This window comes from Herpailurus yagouaroundi, unplaced genomic scaffold (genome assembly GCF_014898765.1).
Source record: "Herpailurus yagouaroundi ecotype Mexico unplaced genomic scaffold, PumYag 29, whole genome shotgun sequence".
Classification (NCBI taxonomy): domain Eukaryota; kingdom Metazoa; phylum Chordata; class Mammalia; order Carnivora; family Felidae; genus Herpailurus; species Herpailurus yagouaroundi.
The window spans coordinates 73,028,156-73,042,081 of NW_024412377.1; the positions used below are offsets into that span (position 1 = coordinate 73,028,156).

General features: G+C 35.4%; 1 pseudogene; it reads left to right on the plus strand.

Moving 5' to 3' along the window:
* Positions 1 to 9,478, plus strand: part of LOC121041851 (60S ribosomal protein L29-like) — a 53,211-nt pseudogene extending 43,733 nt beyond the window's left edge.
* The last annotated feature ends 4,448 nt before the right edge of the window (positions 9,479 to 13,926 follow it).

Genomic DNA, 13,926 nt, shown 5'->3' on the forward strand with positions numbered 1-13,926 from the left:
GGTGGGTAGGCAAGGTGCACGGGGGCAGGAGGGGCAGGCTTAGCTTGCTTCTCCTTAGGTGATCCACTTCAGGAGGGGCCCTGTGGCAGCGGGAGGGAATCAGATCTGCTGCAGGAGGTTTGGCTCCGCAGAAGCACAGAATTGGGTGTTTGCGGAGAGTGAGCAAGTTCCCTGGCAGGAACTGGTTCCCTTTGGGATTTTGGCTGGGGGATGGGTGAGGGAGATGGCGCTGGTGAGCGCCTTTGTTCCCCACCAACCTGAGCTCTGTCGTCTGGGGGCTCAGCAACTCTCCCTCCCTTTGTCCTCCAGCCTTCCCTCTTTCCCAGAAGAGCTGTTAACTTATGACATCCCAGACGCTAAGTCGCGCTTGCTGTCAGAACACACTCCGCCCGGCCCCTCCGCTTTTGCCAGCCAGACTTGGGGGCTCTGCTTGCCCGGCAGGCTGCCCCTCCGCCCCGGCTCCCTCCCGCCAGTCCGTGGAGCGCATACCGCCTCGCCGCCCTTCCTACCTTCTTTCGTGGGCCTCTCATCTGTGCTTCGCTCCTGAGACTCCATTCTGCTAATCCTCTGGCGGTTTTTGGGTTATGTAGGCAGGTGTAGGTGGAATCTAAGTGATCAGCAGGACGCGCGGTGAGCCCAGCGTCCTCCTATGCCGCCATCTTCCCCATTCCCTGCCCTATTCTTTTAATAAATTTTTTGTAGTACCTCTAAGATTAATTCTACTCTGAATCCCACCTCATCCCTTAATTCCTTCCTAGGGAGCTGGACAGGATTGCTGTTGTTCATCTAGAGACTCATGGTGCTGCTTCAAGGATAAGTCACCAAAGTGCTCACCCCACATACAGAACATTTAAATAATTGTCCATTCAATTTTCTCCTAGGCACTTCAGAAGACATGGGAGTGAGATTCATACCTGGCAATTTTTTCTTCCCTATGCTTGGTAAGACTATAAATTGGTGTCGTTAATCCTTACATTTGGACATTTTCTTCATTTATTTCCAATTATAAATCATAAAAACAGTGATTATCCTTGTACCCTAGTCTTTTTTCTTTTCCTTATATTATACTATACTAATTTATTTTTAAATATTTTATTACACTATTTTTATATTTTATTATACTATACTATTTTACCTTTACTTTTTTTGTCTAATTTCTATCTCATGCACTGTATTGGAAAGTCACTGAGAGAAGGAAATGTTTATACATCAATCATTGTACACTGATATCCCAAACACCTTGAACATTTTGTAGCCCATAGAATCTCCTCAGAGCTAAAATCACACAGGTTGATCACACTTTTATCTTAAAAAGTAGTTAATTTTTCATTTGGAGAATATCATACTAACTTATGAATTTCTGGTGTTAAATTACAGGGCATTCAAAGTATATTCAACACTATAAAATCATTTCAAAAGTCAATTGACCAGAAATAGATTTCCTTTTAACACTGAGTTTTGCTTCAATGTTTTTCATTAGAGTCCTCTTTTCAAACTATTACAGGATGCAAAACAAGATACCTATTTAAAAAATTATATGCTGTATTTTTCTTTTTCTAATATAAATCTTAGGTAATTATTACATAGTATCTGTACCACAATCTTTACAACAAAATATCAGTACTAGAAAGAAGTACAAGTATAGAGTCAAATTGTCTTAAAGAAGTTTCTTCTCAGAATATATTAAATTGTTCTCAAGGTAGCTTTCAGCCTGTGATTCACTATTTATTTCTAGTCAGGATTATTGAACCATTTGGTCAATGAATCCAGTATGTAGGCAGAGAAATATAGATCAGTCTTTTGCCCAAGTTCTTTGACTATGAATCAGTTTAAATATTCTAGTAGTTTGAGATGATGCCGGAAGGTTGTGAAATCTAACATACTAAGATTAAAAATGTGATCAAATATGACTTTGTACATAAATTACTTGCTGAAATTATAAACATATGGTCATATGATTTTATTAGTTAAGCAAAAAACAAATAAGAGAATTACATCTTATCACGTTAAATAGCGCGTGTGTGTTTGTGTGTATAAACCACCATATAAATGTAACAAGTTTATAATAATGCCTAATTACCTAATAAAAAACATGATAACATTAACTAGATCAAAGGTTTGCAAACATTTTTTGTAAAGAGCCACATAGTCACTATATTAGCTTTTTTGAGCTATACAAGTCTCTGTCATCACTATTCAACTCTGCCATTGCACACATAAAGGTTAGAAGAATTTTACAGGTATATGCTATATTTTACCTTCACCATAACTTAAACTTCAGCTACAATCTGTGTAGCAATTGCTGCTGCTTCCTTCCTTCCCTCCTTTCTTTGCATTTATTTTCCTTTACTTTTATTAACGTGTTACAGAATGCAATTCTTTTCCAAACATAGATCAGGAAATTATTTTTGAGATGGATCAGGATGGTAGTGCATCTTGTTGTATACAATCACAGTTTTTTATTTGTTTTTACGTTCAGTGGCTGTATTCTCCAGGTAATTGTTTGAGTTCTTCATTTGCCATTGCTGCCATAACAGTTCTTAATTTATTGGTCAGGGTATCAAGCTAGTGGAAATGATTAGTCCTGATATACAAAGGTAATGCTACTCTTCAAAAATGTGATATTTAAAAAAATGTTAAAAATTCAGCTAGTAAAGACAGCAATCTCTTACAACCACTAAATAACTATCAGACTTATTCATTTTCTACTTCCTGTGTGTTCCTAGAGGTCTGGAAATTTTACTTCCATTCTGCCCTGACAAACAATATTGGAATGTAGTCTTAAGCAATTTCAAACTGATTGAACCTGTTCGAGATTTGGTGCTATCTTAAGTCTTTTCCTGACATGGGATTTAGCAGTAACAGAAGAACAACAAAACAAAGCAAAGCAAAACAAAACCAAAAACCTTTAGGTGAGTCCTCTTCATTTACCATTCAGTAAATAAAACTAACTAGGTTAGTGTTGGGAAACAGTCAGAATACAGGAAATCTTCAGAGACAAGAGGACAGAAAGAAAAGAAACAAAACAAAACAACTCCATAATAGTACTTTAGTCTTTCTTCATGACAAAATACTGTTAACATCATATTAGTATATAGATATACATATAGATATAGATAGCATAATATATGTATATAACATATACATAGCATTATATATATGTAGCATTATATATATATATATATATATATAGCATATATAAATAAAAATACACACACACACACACACACACACACACACACACCTTCTCTCTTCAGAAAGTAAAAAGGGGCTTGTAGAATCACTTCTTGGAAACTCACTTTCCCCAGAGTGCTTTGATGTTCTTTTGAGTCATTGATACTTTTAATTCCAATAATTAATCAAGCTGGAAAACTTCAAATCATTTCTTCTTTAAATTCTGTCCCTCCTCTCCCAACCAGTGATTCATGAAGCTCTCTCAATGGTAGCCCTTATTTGTATCGATCAAAACCTTTCTTCTTATTCATTCTAACATTCAGGCCCTCATTATTTCTGTTCTGAACCACTGAAATAGTGTCTAAATTCTGTCTTCTAACTCTGGTTTACCCTCGTTTCACACCAAACTTCACACACAGCTCCAAGGTCATTTTGCTACAATACAGATCCCAACAAGTTAAGCCTTTGCTTTGATATTACAATGTCTCCCAACTTGTTTAGACAAAAGTCCAAACTGTAGTCACCATTATATTATTTTATGTTTCCAAGGTTTTTGCAGTTTATTTCCTGGGTCTACACTGACAAGTTCCAAAATCTCGCTACACTGACAAGTTTCTTGAATCTCTCAATATCTCTTCCAGGGAAATAACTACTTGTCATAAGTGAAGCAGTATAAAAGTTACCTTTTGTCTAAAATTGTACAAGGCATCATGAGTTCAGCACTTCCCACTTCTATATGTGTAAATAAATACAATGAAACATAGTAGCTTCTCAAAAAAAGTTATTGTATTAGGTCATCAAGGAAAAGGATAATATTTCATTCATGCCACAATGCCCTAGGCAGTTCCCTAATTGCATTAAAGGATTTGGGGTGTGACTATGCATGTAGAAAATGCACTCTCCATCAGAAACAACTAAAAATTTATTCAATCCAAGTGCTATAGAAAAAAATTCAGGAGGTGAAAAGTAGCACTATGGATACCAATGCTGATATCAGACAGTCCAAAGTTCTATACCTGGATCTATCTCCAATTTTTAAAAAAAAATTTTTTTACATTACTTATTTTTTGAGAGACATAGAGAGACAGAGCACATGTTGGGGAGAGGCAGAGAGAGAAGGAGACACAGAATCCAAAGCAGGCTCCAGGCTCCGAGCTGTCACCCAGAGCCCGATGCAAGGTTCGAACTCACAGACCGTGAGATCATGACCTGAGCTGAGGTCGGATGCTTAACTGACTGACCACCCAGGCGCCCCTATCTCTAATTTTGTGATAGCAGTCCAGCTACCCAAATTAGGTATCATTTCCTAATCTGTAAAATGTTAGTACCTACAGATTATACTTTCAGATATATTCATTAAAGTTCAATGAATAATAGCAATTATTATTATTAACTGAATTTCAAAAATCTCTCATTTATAGCCATTTGAGTACCCCTTCACTGAAATTTCTATTGAGGGCCACCTTAGGAGGAGTTCATCAGTAACACTGTGTTAGTAACTTTATTTTATATTCAGAAGTTTATAAATACCAACTAGATTTAGAACCTGTATCTAAATTTCTCTCCTCTTTCAACTGCTTAGATCTGAAGATAGGGATTTTTTTTAACAAAGGGTATAAACATTTGAATTTCTTTTCATATAGAAGAGTCATCTTTTAAACTCTCCAATTTTGGATTTAGATCATATAGATCCTTCTTTACATTGTTTTGAGTAGTTCTTTATGTTCATGGTATGTTCTCATACATAATAAACCTAAAAGAAGAATTTTGCCTTATACACATATAAACAGTCTCCTAATTAATAGAAGGAAAAAGGAATGCCAAATAAGGTTCTAATAAAATTTCCTGGTATACATATATATTTCCTAGTATATTTAAAAGAGGTTGAATCTATTTTTTAACATTTTGTTGGAGGCCATATTTTTATTATTACCTAATTATTTTTGTTTAAAGATGGTATTTTAAGGACAGTTTCATGATTGCTGTCATTTATGATTGTGACTATGAATAATTGTTCTTCAAATCTGCCATGCTTTGGTAAATTTCACCACTACAGAGAGTATTTAGCATAACAGTTATAAAGTAGGATAGTGTGTCTCTTAATTCAACATGTGCCTTGTTTCTATATGTCTTTAATTTCTTTCCTAAAATATTTATCGTGGTTTCATATGAAAACAGTCTATTGCCAAGAAAAGTCTAACGTTTTTATATGAATAAAATTATCCTTTTTAGTCTACAAATAAAAAATTACATGAATGGAGAAAGAACAATGTTTCTGGATAATTAGAAAAAAATCTTAAAAAGTAGCTAAACACATTGTTACTAATTCTCTACTAATGCCTCTTCCTTAAGGTATAACATAAATTCTTGTTTAATAAAAAGTATACGTTTAGTGTGCATTGCCTTCTAGTTTATGTTATCTGAAAACTCCACATGGTTTTCACCGATAACTAATCAGTGGGTTAATCTAAATGCTTACTTAAACAGGATATGAATTGTGATTCAAGCATTGTACTAGGTTCCATTTATCAACATTTTATTCTCTACTAGGCTACCACAGCATTTAAGTTTTCATCATTAGTAATCTAAAATTTCATTTCTTTTAATATTTATACTTAGATATATGGGGCGCCTGGGTGGCTCAGTCCTTAAGCGTCCAACTTTGGCTCAGGTCATGATCTCGCGGTTTGTGAGTTCAAGCCCCGCATCAGGCTCTGTGCTGACAGTTCAGAGACTGGAGCCTGCTTCAGATTCTGTGTCTCCCTCTCTCTCTGCCCCTCCCCTGCTCATGCTCTGTCTCTCTCTGTCTCAAAAATAAATAAAACATTAAAAAAATTAACATTTATACCTAGGTATAAGCCAGAGGAAAAAATCCACCTACATATTGTTTTATCAGAGACTTGTCATATGATGTTAATAACACTAGAGGGATACTGAAAAGAATGCTGATAGCTTTAAATCTGACAGAAGCTAAATCTGTTTACTTTTGCTTCAATTTTTGAAGTATAATTATCTAATAAAATTACATAATTCACATTACAATCAAAGTTTGCCTTATGAAATTTGCAGTTACTTTGAATTACATCCTTATGTATCAATGATCTATCACTGTAATGCTTAACTAAATTTTGTAAAAACTTATAATAGTAGTTCAATGAACTGAGAACAATATTTTATAACATTGTAAGCATACCAGGTAGGGAATATCATTGATATATTTAAATCGGTGATAACTTTAACTTTTCATGCAATTCAAGAAATTGTATTTTCACAATCTTTTAAAAAGTTAAACAGCTGAACAAGCTAACAAACATAAAAGATGTCTTTTAAAAAGAGGTTTCATGTCTGCAGTCTATTAAAAAAATAAATGATCTTTCCTTCAATATAGATTAATTGTGTTACCCCTAGGCCAAATGATATTTCTCTCAAGGATAAGATATTAGTTAGGGAGTCCAAGGTTCATTTTGTTAGCTAAATGAAAATAAATTGGTGACAACTTAGAGTTAGCATCTAAGAACTTACAGAGAATCACTGTAACTTGAAAAGGAGATTAAACTTTCTATAAAGAAAGATATCTCTCTCCAAAATGCAAACCTGTCATCATTTCTGCCAATCATATCTGTAAATTATTAGACACATAGACACACACAGACACGCACATATTTAATGTTCAGCCAGCATGTTCCAGTGTAATATAATAGGCCTTATTACTACTGATTTGTTTTGTTAATTTGTTTACTCTATGCTTATGCCTTTCTAGTCACTGAATTATTTTGATTATCAACCCTGCTTATATATATATATATATATATATATACACATATATACACATGTGTATGTATCTGAATGAAAGAGATCACACACTACGAAAAATCTCTGAAACATGTAATTAATACTAAATGAGAACAGAGACTAAAACTCTTCCAAAAGTGATGTCTGTTAGAATGCAATTCTATGTAAAATAAAATAATATAAATGTAATAAACTTGCTCCTAAACAGGCTTAAAGAACATTTTGGGTAAATACAAGATTATGTGGGGTAGAGAGAAGAGTCTGGAGAATAGGGTGTATACAGAAGACTTGAAGAGTCATTGCCATTTGGTGAGTGTAAAGAGAAATACTTGGAAGTAACACTAAAGATCTTTGAATCAACTGAAGAGAAAAGGCTCTCCCTGACAGTCAATGAGAATCATTGACAATAACTGAACAGAGAATAGGTGAACAGAGAATAATGGGATCATTAGTGATTGAGGAAGATTTACATCACCCACACACATAAAGGGTTCAAGAAGAATTTAGAGAAGCAGGCTACATTGTTCTCATTCAGCTTCAGTGTTTATGAAGACAAAATATCAGTAAATTGAGTTCAAATCTGCTCTCCAATTCCACAGGTAAGAGTCAGAGAAACATTTTTCACTCTTCAACGCAAATATTCTCTTTTCTGACAGCATGACATTACTATTTTTTTTATATATGTGTATGAAGAAGGTTGGAATAGTAGATTCTGAAAGTAGTTAATAGAATTTAACTTACCATGAATCTTTATCTTACTCTCCATGAGAAGAGTTGGATAGATATACACATACACAAAAAAAGTGAGCTAGATTAGTTCTTCTATTCAAAGCTAGGGAATAGGAATCAGGTCATAGTTGAATATAGACCTAATTTTGCTACTAAGATCACAGTTAATAAATGCTTATAGCTCTGGGTATAAAAGTAAAGTCTAGAGAATCTAGCAGAGTTGACATATCAAAGCTTAACAATGGGTCAAAAGTGTTGGCAGTTAGGCTGAATAAATAAGTAACGAAGGGGAAATGGCCAGCAGCTTATGGAAGTAAGGAGCCAGAATCAAGTGAAGAACAAGGTGTTTTGTTTTGTTTTGTTTTGTTTTGTTTTGTTTTGTTTTCCAGCACCAGCATCCAGATACAACAAACCCAATCTATGTTGACATAACCTGAGCTAAATAGCTTTTGGTACTTTGAGATCTCACATTGTGGAGCCCTGCAAATAAGATGAATATGCTGTAGGTTTTGAATTCAGTGAATGAAATACATCAAGAGAAAAATAAATACCACAAAATATGCTAAGAAATTCCAGATTGTTCTCCCCAAAGAAAGCATGTGATATGAAAATAAGTTCTCTTCTGAAGCAAAAGAAAAGTCAAACAAAGGGAAATGTTGCTAATTATCTTTATCTGGGAATTTCATCAAAGACTTAGCATTTTGGGGTCTGTGGTTAACATGATTTATTGCTTATGTCCATGTTCTGCCTAGATTTTCTTCAGTTGCCCTCTAATTAGTGCTTAAGAAATTATGGTCAGCAATTTTAATGGTTTTGAACCCAAGGAAGAGGAAAAATCTTTTTAAAAATACCAGTTGTTCAATCATAGCTTTTGGTAATATAAGAAAAAACATGGCAAGAGAAGTTTGATTGTAAAGTGTCCACGTCCACTCACAGCCCCACTGTCTTCTTCTGTGTGTGCTCTAGTGACCTGTATCTAACTGGTATTGATGGAGTCTGGAAAAGCTAGCTACTCCTAGCACAGTGTTCTTTAACTATGTACTTCTTTCCCATAATTCTAAGAGCTCTTGAAATTTGATTTTCAATCTGTTTTAATTTCTTTAACTCTCTCAAATAGAATTTATTATTGAGGGTTCCATGGAGTCCTCATTGATAATGAGTAATTATAAAGCATTATCAGGTTAATGATGTTGTAAACTGTGATTCAGATCTCCAATGCAAAGAAAACAGCTTCAATACATTTAAAAAAAAAAAAAGAAGAAGAAGAAGGCACTTTGAGAGCTGTGGGCTTTGGTGCAGACACAGCCAAGTCCAAGGACCACACCACACACAATCAGTCACGAAAATGGCACAGAAATGGCATCAAGAAACCCAGACACAAAGATATGAATCTTTTGAGGTCTTAACTTAGATCTGAAGTTCCTCAGGAATAGGTAATTTGCCTAGAAGCACAACAAAAAGGGCCATAAGAAGATGCAGGCCAACAACGCCAAGGCCATTAGTGCACATGCTGAGGCTATCAACGTCCTCATCAAGCCCAAGGAGGTCAAGCCCAAGATCCCAAAGGGCAGTAGCCTCAAGCTCAATTGACTTGCCCACATTGCTTACTCTCAGCTCAGGAAACACGCTCATGCCCACATTGCCAAGGGTCTCAGGTTCTGCCAGCCAAAATCCAAGACCAAGGCAAACAAAGGCCCAGGCTGCAGCTGTGACTCTGGCTCCAGCTCCTGCTGTGGCTCAGTCTTCCAAAGGTGCCCAGTCTCCAAGAAAGGCTCCAGTGTAGAGGTTTCTGTTTGCCAATGTGAGGATGGAAGGACTGGTGTGACACCTGGGCTTCTGTCAGCATGGGGCTGGTGTCCTGTGCTCTTTGTACAAATAATTTTTTTTTTAGAATTTCTCACAATTTTTCTAGTTCCTTATTTGAAGGAAATTTACATATTTAAACAAATCTGCTTGTGGGTAAAATTTTACCTCTGAGTTGTTTGGAAGAATAATTAACTGTGTAAGTTTTGCAGTGAACTTAGAGCAAATATGAAGTGCCACCTAAAAAACTGACTGATAAAGAATAATCAGAGCACGAGTTCAACCTGAGAAAAACAAAAAAAATCTACTTATATAATGTTCAGAAACAGTCTTGAGCATAGATGAGAAATATTTACCCATGCACAGCATTTTCTATAAAGACTCAGAAATATTAATAGTAATTCTATAATTCTATAGCTCTGTGATTGCCAATCTAAAAAACAAATGAGAAAGTCTTATGTATGAATTAGGAAAGTATCTGAGCTATAGAAAGAGATTTTAAAAAAGCTTTTCACTTAAAAGAGTCTCATAAAAATTAAATAAAAGATAATTGCCTCTTTTGCATGGAATTTTAAAAGATCAATGTAGAAACAACCAAGGCAACCAAAGGCTCAGAAAAGTCTCTTTTTATTTTACTCTTCTCCCCCTATTTCACCCACCCCCCACCCACTTTCTTCTGTAAGCCTCCAATTTGTTCTTGATATTTATGAGTCTGTTTCTATTTTTTTGCTCATTTGTTTGGCTTTTTTAGATTCCACATATAAGTGAAATCATATAGAATTTGTCTTTGTCCGTTATTTTACCTAGCATAATATCCCCAGATCCATCCATATTGTTGCAAATGACAGGATTTCATTATATTTTATGGCTGAGTAATATTCCATTAGTTATCTATCTATATATCTATCTATCATCTATCTATCTATCTCACATCTTCTTTATCCATTCATCTACTGATAGACATTTGAGCTGTTTCCATATTTTAACTGTAGTAAAGAATGCTACAATAAATATAGGGGTATATATATCCTTTCAAATCCATTTTTTTGGATAAATACCCAGCAATGAAATAACTGGATAGTGTGGTATTTCTATTTTTAATCTTTTAAAAAACCTATGTTTTCCATAGTGACTATGTTTTCCATAGCGCCAATTTACATTCCTACCAACAGTGCACAAGGGTTCCTTTTTCGCCACATTATCACAAACACTTGTCATTTCTTGTCTTTTTCATACTCGTCATTCTGATTGGTGTAAAGTAATATCTTAGTGGTAAATCGCCTTCTTTTCCAGTCATAAGTCAACAGTATACACCTATGTTCCATTCCATTAGAAAGTAGTAGTTAAATCAACTGCACATTAGAAAATCCTAGATTCTTTTTAAAGTTTATTTTTTTATTTGGAGGGAGAGAGAGAAAACACAAGGCAGAGAGGGGTAGAGAGAGAGTGGGAGAGAGAGAGAATCCTAAGCAGGCTCTGCACTGTCAGTGTACAGCCTGATGCAAGGGCCCAAACTCATGAACTCATTAACTCATTAACTCACGAACTGAGAGATCATGACCAGAGCTGAAGTTGGACACTTAACCAATTGAGCCACCTAGAAGCCCAGAGAAACTCCTATATTTGTAAGTACCCAAGACCATGTTCCCCCCATGAAGAGTCTAATGTAATTGTTTGGGAAAAGGGCTCAGAGATTATTAATTCTCAAATAGCACCCTGATTCTAATGTGCATAAAATTTAGGGAATCATTGCATTAGATGGAGTAAATGGCAATTCTATCAGTTTATTCCATGCTGGACACTGTGGTAATATCTTTATTGTATTATCTCATTTAATCCATCTAGCATTTCTACACTGCAGAAATTATTCACCTCATTTCGCTGTTGATACCAGCAGAAAATTTAAATAAATAACTCGCCAAAAGCAACACAACTTAGAAATGTTGAAGCAAAGACTCAAACTAAAGCTGTGTAATTTTAAAGCCTGCAATCTGAAGCATTCTTACTATCTAATTTCTACATCTAGGTTACAATAATAGAATCTTCCTTGTTTTTTTTCCACTCCCTTTTGGCCCAAATTTGTCATATGTCATGAATCCGGGTGTCTGTCTTTGCTTCTTCAGAATTAGGTAAGATGTGAAAAAACCTAGAGGACAATGTAAAAACTTTTAGCCTCCACCAGCATCTGATGAATAGACATGTTTTGTGAGTTGCAGAAGATATTTAATATTTTTCTTTAAATTATTAAAGTATATAAATATTGGAAATTTTTGCTTTAAAATTAAATTACAGTTTCTCTTTGAAGTTATATGGGGCACCTGGGTGGCTCGGTCAGTTAAGCGTCCAACTTCGGCTCAGGTCATAATCTCACGGTACGTGAGTTCGAGCCCCGCGTCAGGCTCTGTGCTGACCGCTCAGAGCCTGGAGCCTGTTTCAGATTCTATGTCTCCCTCTCTCTCTTCTCCTCCCCTGTTCATGCTCTGTTTCTCTCTGTCTCAAAAATAAATAAACGTTAAAAAAAAAAAATGAACTGTTTGGATAGCCCATTCATTCTTTAGTAGGATGTTATCATTCTCCAAGTATTTGTTACCTTTCCAAATTTTTTCTTGTGGTTGATTTCGAGTTCATAGCGTTGTGGTCTGAAAATGTGCATGGTATGTTCTTGATCTTTTTGTACTTACCTAGGGCTGGTTTGTGTCCCAGTATATGATCTATTCTGGAGAACGTTCCATGTGCACTGGAGAAGAATGTATATTCTGCTGCTTTAGGGTGAAATGTTCTGAATGTATCTGTTAAGTCCATCTGGTCCAGTGTGTCATTCAAAGCCATTGTTTGTTGATTTTTTGATTAGATGATCTGTACATTACTGTGACATTGTGTCCATTGCTGTGGGATCTTGAAGTCACCTATTATTATGGTATTACTATCCATGAGTTTATGTTTGTGATTAATTGATTTATATATTTGGGTTTTCCCACATTTGGCGCATAAATGTTTACAATTGTTGGGTCTTCTTGGTGGATAGACCCCTTAATTATGATATAATGCCCTTCCTCATCTCTTGTGACAGTCTTTATTTTAAAGTATAGATTGTCTGACCTAAGTATGGCTACATCGGCTTTCTTTTGTTGACCATTAGCATGATCGATGCTCCATCCCCTCATTTTCAATCTCAAGGCATCTTTGGTCTAAAGTGGGTCTCTTGTAAACAGCATATAGATGGATCTTGTTTTCTTATCCATTCTGTTACCCTATGTCTTTTGATTGGAGCATTGAGTCCATTGATGTTTAGAGTGAGCACTGAAAGCTATGAATTTCTTGCCATTATGATGCTTGTAGAGTTGGAGTTTCTGGTGGTGGTCTCTGGTCCTTTCTAATCTTTGTTGCTTTTGGTATTTATTTATTTATTTTATTTATTTATTTTTTTTCATCTTTTCTCCCCTCAGAAAGTCCCCCTTAAAATTTCTTGCAGGGCTGGTTTAGTGGTCACAAACTCCTTTAATTTTTGTTTGTCTGGGAAACGTTTTATCTCTCCTTCTATTTTGAATGACTGCTTTGTTGGATAAAGAATTCTTGGCTGCATATTTGTCTGATTCAGCACATTTAATATATCCTGCCACTTCTTTCTGGCCTGCCAAGTTTCTGTGGATAGGACTGCTGCAAACATGATCTCTCTTCCCTTGTAGATTAGGGACTTTTTTTCCCTTGCTGCTTTCATGATTCTTTCCTTGTCTGAGTATTTTGTGAATTTGACTATGTATGCCTTGTTGATGGTTGGTTTTTGATGAATCTAATGCAGGGTCCTCTGTGCTTCCTGGATTTTGATGTCTGTGTCTTTCTCCAGGTTTGGAAAGTTTTCCGCCATGATTTGTTCACATAACCTTCTACCTCTATTTCTCTCTCTTCCTCTTCTGGGACGCCTATGATTCTGATGTTGTTCCTTTCTAATGAGTCACTGATTTCTCTAATTCTTAAATTGTGCTCTTTTGCCTTAATGTCCCTCTTTTTTTCTGCTTCATTATTCTCTTTAAGTGTGCCCTCTATATTGCTTATTCTCCGTTCTGCCTCATCCAGCCTTGCCTCCACAGCATCCATCCGTGATTGTAGCGCAGTTATAGCATTTTTTATTTCATTCTATTTTTTACTTCTTTTATCCCTGCAGAAAGGGGTTCTAATCTATTTCTGACTCCAGCCAGTATTCTTATTATTGTGATTCTAAAATCTGGTTCAGACATCTTGCTTGTATCTATGTTGCTTAAATCCTTGGCTGTCGTTTCTTCGTACTCTTTCTTTTAGGGTGAATTCCTTCATTTTGTCATTTTGAAGTGAGAAAAGGAAAAAGTGAGGTAGAAAAATTAATATTAAAAATTAAAATTAAAAAATATCAAAATTAAAATTTAAACACACGCACAAACACCAATCGAATAA